Below are 6,088 nucleotides of genomic sequence, written 5' to 3' on the forward strand. Positions count from 1 at the left end.
CCAGCTCTCATGTTCAAACACAATTTTAGGATTAGTGAGCACCTATCCCAATGCCCTCTGGCTCATTCTCCGGAATGAGGCTTGAAATTGGCAATCATTTTTATAAACAGAGTGATAACCGCAAAATAGTCAACAAATGAAATATATGGTTTAACAACTACATAATCCAGAGAGAAAACATAAACATTATTATTTTCATAATACATCTGATTTTTTCTTTGTGATCCAATTTGCTTTAACTTCATTATTTTTCCTTTTTTTTTTTTTTTAAAAAAAAGAAGGTGAGTATGATCATAAATTTGTATCCATGTTTGTCTTTTCATTAAACTCTTTTTCTTCTATCTTCATTCCCACGAAAAAAGTCCTGTTTGGGAAAGAGGAACAAAATAATGGGAAAAATTGTTTACAAGGCAAGAAAGATGCGTTTCCTTTATATAGTAGTGCTACTTCAGAAGAAATGGGTAGACTTTCCTCAAAGGACAAATGAGAGAGAGAGAAATAAGTATGCTGTATTTCATAGAATCATGCATTTTTAGATACAAGATGAATTACACCTGAGACAGAGTACATTCTTTCCTTAACACATAAGTCATAGCTTCTCACGGAACGTTTTTTTGAACACAGCTGAGGATGAGCCCTGTGACAAGAAGTCCCTTCTTCTTCGCTCCCAAGCGAAGTCCATTTGCCACCATTTGCAATATCTCCTTTCACTGAATCCCCACAAAAATTTTGTGAGGTGGGGTAGATATTTTAATCCTATTTTGCAGATGAGAACACCGAGACTCCGAGGGTTAAGGAAACTCGTTCCAGGGCCCAATTGTTGTTCATAGCAGCGCTGGGCTTTGAACCAGGGGATGTTCTGAATGCAGGTCCACACTTGTCTTCATACAAACGAGGCTGCTAAATCCAGATGATGACTGCGTTTATTATGATGATTATGCTCAATGGCGATAAACCAAAATTATGTGTAGCCAACACGTTATTTCTGCGTGGTTGCAAGAGCAACCTCATCCTAGAAGCATTTACCACTTTGAAAAGACGGCTTTGTGAAGATACTGATGTTGTGGCCAATTCTGTAAGAACTTCTCTTCTGTCAGGAGAGAAAACTGGGGTGTGGGCAGACGTGGTTGTGCTGGCAATTCTGTCTGCTTCCAGTTCTATCTCCTATCTTTCTCACCTATTCTGTGCCCTGGGAGGCTGACCTCTACGAACTGCATGAAGGCTGACCCTTCCTCCCCCTCTGGGAATTGGTTCAGCCACAGAAGTCTCTGGCAGGGGGCAGTGGGTGGCAGGCGATTGTACTTTGTATTTTTCCTCCCAGCTGCCCACTGGCCTGAGGGTTGGCAGAGACTGTAGTCCTGCTCAGAGGACTACAGTTTGCCTTCTTCGGCTTCAGCTCTCTTTCTGTCTCTCTCCTCTCCCTCCTCCTCCCTCTCTCTTCCTCTCTTCCTCCTCTGTTCTCCCTTTCTCTCTCTCCATCCTTCCCTCCCGTCCCACCCCCCTTTTCTCTCACTCTTTCCAAGAAATCCCTCAACCCCCTTGAATTCGCTGGCTGACAGTGGTTGCTCAGCCTGGGGTTCCCTTAGAGAAGAGCCTGAAATGAAGGCTGTGTACCTGTGTGTTTGCTTGAACATGTATCTCAGGGGGCAGTTGTGAGAGGCGGGGCGAGTGAAGGCGAAGGAAGTAAACCCCAACACAAGGATGAATTCTTGAATTGGCCACCGCTGTCGTCAGTTGGTGCTTAATCCCTCAGAATCTTCTGAGGAGTCTTATGGAACGTATCCCAGAGCAGTCAGCTAGGGAAGAAATAGGGAAGTGGGCATCAACTGGCTTCCACTCCCCCCTCCTCAAGGGTGGCACCCTGGCACTAACTCCCCATCTCCAGGCTGGGCATACCTGAGTGCCAGGCAGCCCAGCCGCTGCATCAGAGAAACCCCAGCACAGGATAAGAGAGGCATTGCAGAGCAGGTCAGCGGCAGAGAAGCTGGTAGAAGCCCGCGTGGAACCCTCCTCTGTGGTAGTGGAAGGAAGGAGGAGGGCAAGAGGGCTAGTGGAAATGGCGTCCTGCTTGTGCTAGCTCTGGAGCTCTTCGTCACCCTCTTGTTTTGTTTGTTTGTTTTTACTTAACCCCACCGCTGACTGTAAATGGCTCCTTCTTTAAAATCTCTGCTGCCCCATATGGTACGTGTGCTTCCTGTTATAACCCTGTCCTGCTTCACTGGTATTCTGTGTCCTTTCAAGCCTTCCTTCAGAGACGCCTTCTCCTTTCCTCTCTGTTCTCTCACAGACAGTAACTCCTAATGGTTTTATGCTCCCCTCTTGTAAGGGCTGGAACGTTTATATTCTTTTTGGAATCTCAGAATGTCACCCTATTTCGAAATAGGTTTTTTTTTGCAGATATAGATCATTGTTAAGATGAGATCATTATGGAGTAGGACAGGGCTTTAATCCAATATCGCTGTTGTCCTTGTAAGAAGAGAGGAAACGACACAGACACAGAGATGCGGGAGAAACAGCCTTGGAATATGAAGGCAGAGAGATACGCCTATAAGCCAAGGGAAACCAAAGATTTCCATCCATCCACCAGCAGATAGGAGAGAGGCATGGAACAGATTCTCTCTCCGAACGCCCAGAAGGAACCCACCCTGCCGACACCTGATCTCACATTTCTAGCCTCCTCCAGAACTGTGAGAGAATAAATTTCTGTAGGTTAGGTTCACCCAGTTGTGGTCATTTGTTATGACAGCCTTGGGAAACTAGTACACACCTTGATCAACGCTCTCCTTCCAAGTCCCACGGAGCTCTACAAAGTTGCATGTTCCATTTTCCCTCGGCCCATCAAAACGTACCTGTCATGGGTTTATCCTTCAAGGCCATAGCCTTTACCCACTGAGAGTACGTGGGGAGACTGAGCGTCTAGCTTCACAATTAGCTAACATGATGCCCAGGGGCACAGCCTATCTCTTCCAGTTAGACTCTACTCTCTGCTTAAGGAAGCACTTTAAGAACCCTTAATGGCCAATGAGAGGAGAGAGATATAAGCCACTCCTTGAACCATACCCTGCAGGGCACCAGTCACCCATGTTCTGCCAGCTTGAGCTGAGAGGCTCAACTAGTGTGGAGACATCCTCAAATCCAAATACCCGCCCCCCCCCCCCCATTAGTTACTCCAACAGGAGCCACACAGACTGCAGGTACACAGTCCACTGCAGAGTAAATGTGTGGATCAGCCAGGTTGGGAAATAGACACCACAGTGTTTGTCTCCTGTAAGCACCCCTTTATACACACTTGCTGCTCATTTCCAGCTGTCCTCCTTCCGTGCCTTCCCCGGAACTCTGCTCCACCATATGATTAACCCTACCAGAAGAAGAAAAGGTCCAGGGTAAGAATATGCCCCAGGCTTCCCTTGGGTTTGTTTCTTAGATGTCGTTCTTTAGAGGAAATATCAGGCTAAAGTGAAGCTTTGCTTGCCACAGGTTTTGTTCTGTTGTCTTGTTAGTGTTTGCATATGGCGGAGAGTGGAGACGTAGCCCCGTACCTCTCTGCTGCTCCACTCTGTCTCCGCAAGCGTGGATTTGAGAGATGAGCTCACTCACTCCTGTTAACCGGGGACCTGGAGGAAGGTATGAGCCTACTAGAGTGTTGGTCTTCTCACCGTTGGGCTGGGGAGAATGCCTCATCACAGTGTGGTATGAGGACCAACCAAGGACATGTGGCTATGGTTTTACAGAGTAGCAGGTGGACAGCAAGCCCAGGGGACCCTTCTCACCACTCTTCCTCCTTTCAGTCCTGTTGGAAGTATCACTTTCCCTGGTTACTTTGGTTCTATTCATTTATGCTTATTTAATTTTTTTGTGTCTTAGCCCCCCAACTTCATTGTAAATTCAAGGCCAAACATTGCATAGATCATTGTAAAAAAAAAAAAAAAAACACATTAATAATAGCATTTATGAGGCATCCTTATGTCAGATGCCATGCTAAGCACTTCCCTTACCCAGTCCTGACAATGACCACGGTAGGATATGAACCTCACTTTGCAAATCTGAAGTAAGGCTTACGTCAGATCACTAGTAAGTAGTGACACTGAAATGTACAACAAAGTCTGTCTTAATTGTAGAATCTGCTCCCTTAAACAGTGCTTCTGCCCCACTGTCAGACCTTTAGGAGGGACTCCATAGCGATACTAAAAATTGTAAGCAGAACTTGATCTATGAGACACCATACAAGACATAAATGTGCATGTTAGTGGCAGAACTCACTTGAAAAAGACTTGTGTTAAAATCAAATAAAATTTGGGGCGCCTGGGTGGCGCAGTCGGTTAAGCGTCCGACTTCAGCCAGGTCACGATCTCGCGGTCCGTGAGTTCGAGCCCCGCGTCGGGCTCTGGGCTGATGGCTCGGAGCCTGGAGCCTGTTTCCGATTCTGTGTCTCCCTCTCTCTCTGCCCCTCCCCGTTCATGCTCTGTCTCTCTCTGTCCCAAAAATAAATAAACGTTGAAAAAAAAAATTAAAAAAAAAAATCAAATAAAATTTATTTCATGATTATTCAAAAAATATATTCTCTCCAGTTAGGCTTTTCCCCACTCTGCCACCAAATGACTAAATTCAGTGGTGACTTCTCAGTCAGTGCTCTTGTTTCTTGATTTCTCTGCGGCACTGGATGCAATTGATTAGACCTTTCCTTGAAACACTGCCTTCACTTGGCTTCTAGAACACCATGTCTCTTGAGTTTCTTCCTATCTCACAAAATGGTTCCTTCACTGGCTCCTCCTTTCTATCTGTTAAGGCTGGAGTGCCCCTGAACTCAACCCTTGCCCTCTTATCTACTCACCCACTGGATGATCTCATCCATTATCACAGTTTTAATTACCATACACTCAGTTCTGCTATGACACAACATAGCATTCCTAAAAATCACCGTGCCCTGCAAAATCCCACAGTGACAACCACGGGGCTTAAATGACAAATATGACTAGGGCACAAAACTCACACACGTCACTGGTGCATTTACAAAAAGGAGAGCCTGCTAAAAACAGTAGCACAGTTTCACACACGTGAAATGGATAAGACACGCATGAATACTACAATAAACACGGTACTTTACCTTGACAAAGATGAACTTTGCTTGTGGAAGGGGTTGTAGCTTGGGAGTTAGTGTCACGTTATAGAAAGAAAGTTTTCTGAAATCAGTCAGGTAAGGTGCAATGACAGACACGAATGAGGATGGATCCTAATACACAGTGAACTGATGTGGCTCAGGTAGGTGTCTGAGGTGCGTGCCTGTAGTTTGAGTTTTCTTACGCAGTTCGATTCTGCCAGTGCAGTTTTATGCACTTTTTTAGTGTTTCTTCCAGAATAAATTGTACATAATCAAATGTGAAATCCCCATTACGTTTAAATTGTTCCCTACTGTATCAACCTATGTTAGGTCTGCGAAGACACTATATATAAATACGGTCACATTCATAAGTCTTGGGGGTTAGGGCTTCAATGTATATTTTTGAGGAGTACAATTCAACCCATAACTCAGAGTTTGCCCCTAAATTTCTGGAAGCCTCATGTAATGTCACACCAGGATCTTTTTTTTAAATTTTTATTGACAGTTTCCCATAGTAAAAACTATATTTTACATCATGCCCCACCACATGCAAGCACACACACACCTGAAACTCAAGTTCACAGAACTTACTTTGTGTGATATAATCTGATATCTTCTACTTTACTCTATCAGAGAGAAAAGTTGCTACGCATGACCCACTAATTGATTTTATGACACACTTGTGAGTGTGACCTATATTTTGAATAAACACCATTCTAGAATGAGAACAAAAGGTCCTGTTCTGTGATTAGATTATGTTCTAAAGGATCCTTCTTAAGTCTATTTATTTGTAAGTAGAAAACATGTGATCACCGTTGATTGCTTGGCATGGGACACTGATAAGCTTGTGTTCTATGATAAATCTTTCTTCTCCATAATTCTTCTATTTTATTTTGAAAGGTTTATTTATTTTTTGAAAGAGAGAGAGAGAGAGAGAGAGAGAACAAGTGGGGAAGGGGTAGAGAGAGAAGGGGACAGAGGATCTGAAGC

The 6,088-nt window shown here is 44.3% G+C and overlaps 1 long non-coding RNA gene across 2 annotated transcripts; it reads right to left on the reverse strand.

Annotated features, from left to right (window-relative positions):
• Window positions 1–212: 212 nt before the first annotated feature.
• Window positions 213–3,403, reverse strand: LOC115514444. 2 transcript variants are annotated; one of them, XR_003968976.2, is made up of 3 exons: window positions 3,290–3,403; window positions 1,615–1,796; window positions 213–1,090 (listed from the first exon to the last, which is right to left on the reverse strand). It is a non-coding gene; the product is annotated as an uncharacterized LOC115514444 (long non-coding RNA). The 2 variants fall into 2 exon arrangements; XR_003968978.2 differs by having other exon boundaries at window positions 213–1,106.
• Window positions 3,404–6,088: the final 2,685 nt, after the last annotated feature.

The sequence above is a fragment of the Lynx canadensis genome, chromosome B2 (genome assembly GCF_007474595.2).
Source record: "Lynx canadensis isolate LIC74 chromosome B2, mLynCan4.pri.v2, whole genome shotgun sequence".
Classification (NCBI taxonomy): Eukaryota; Metazoa; Chordata; class Mammalia; order Carnivora; family Felidae; genus Lynx; species Lynx canadensis.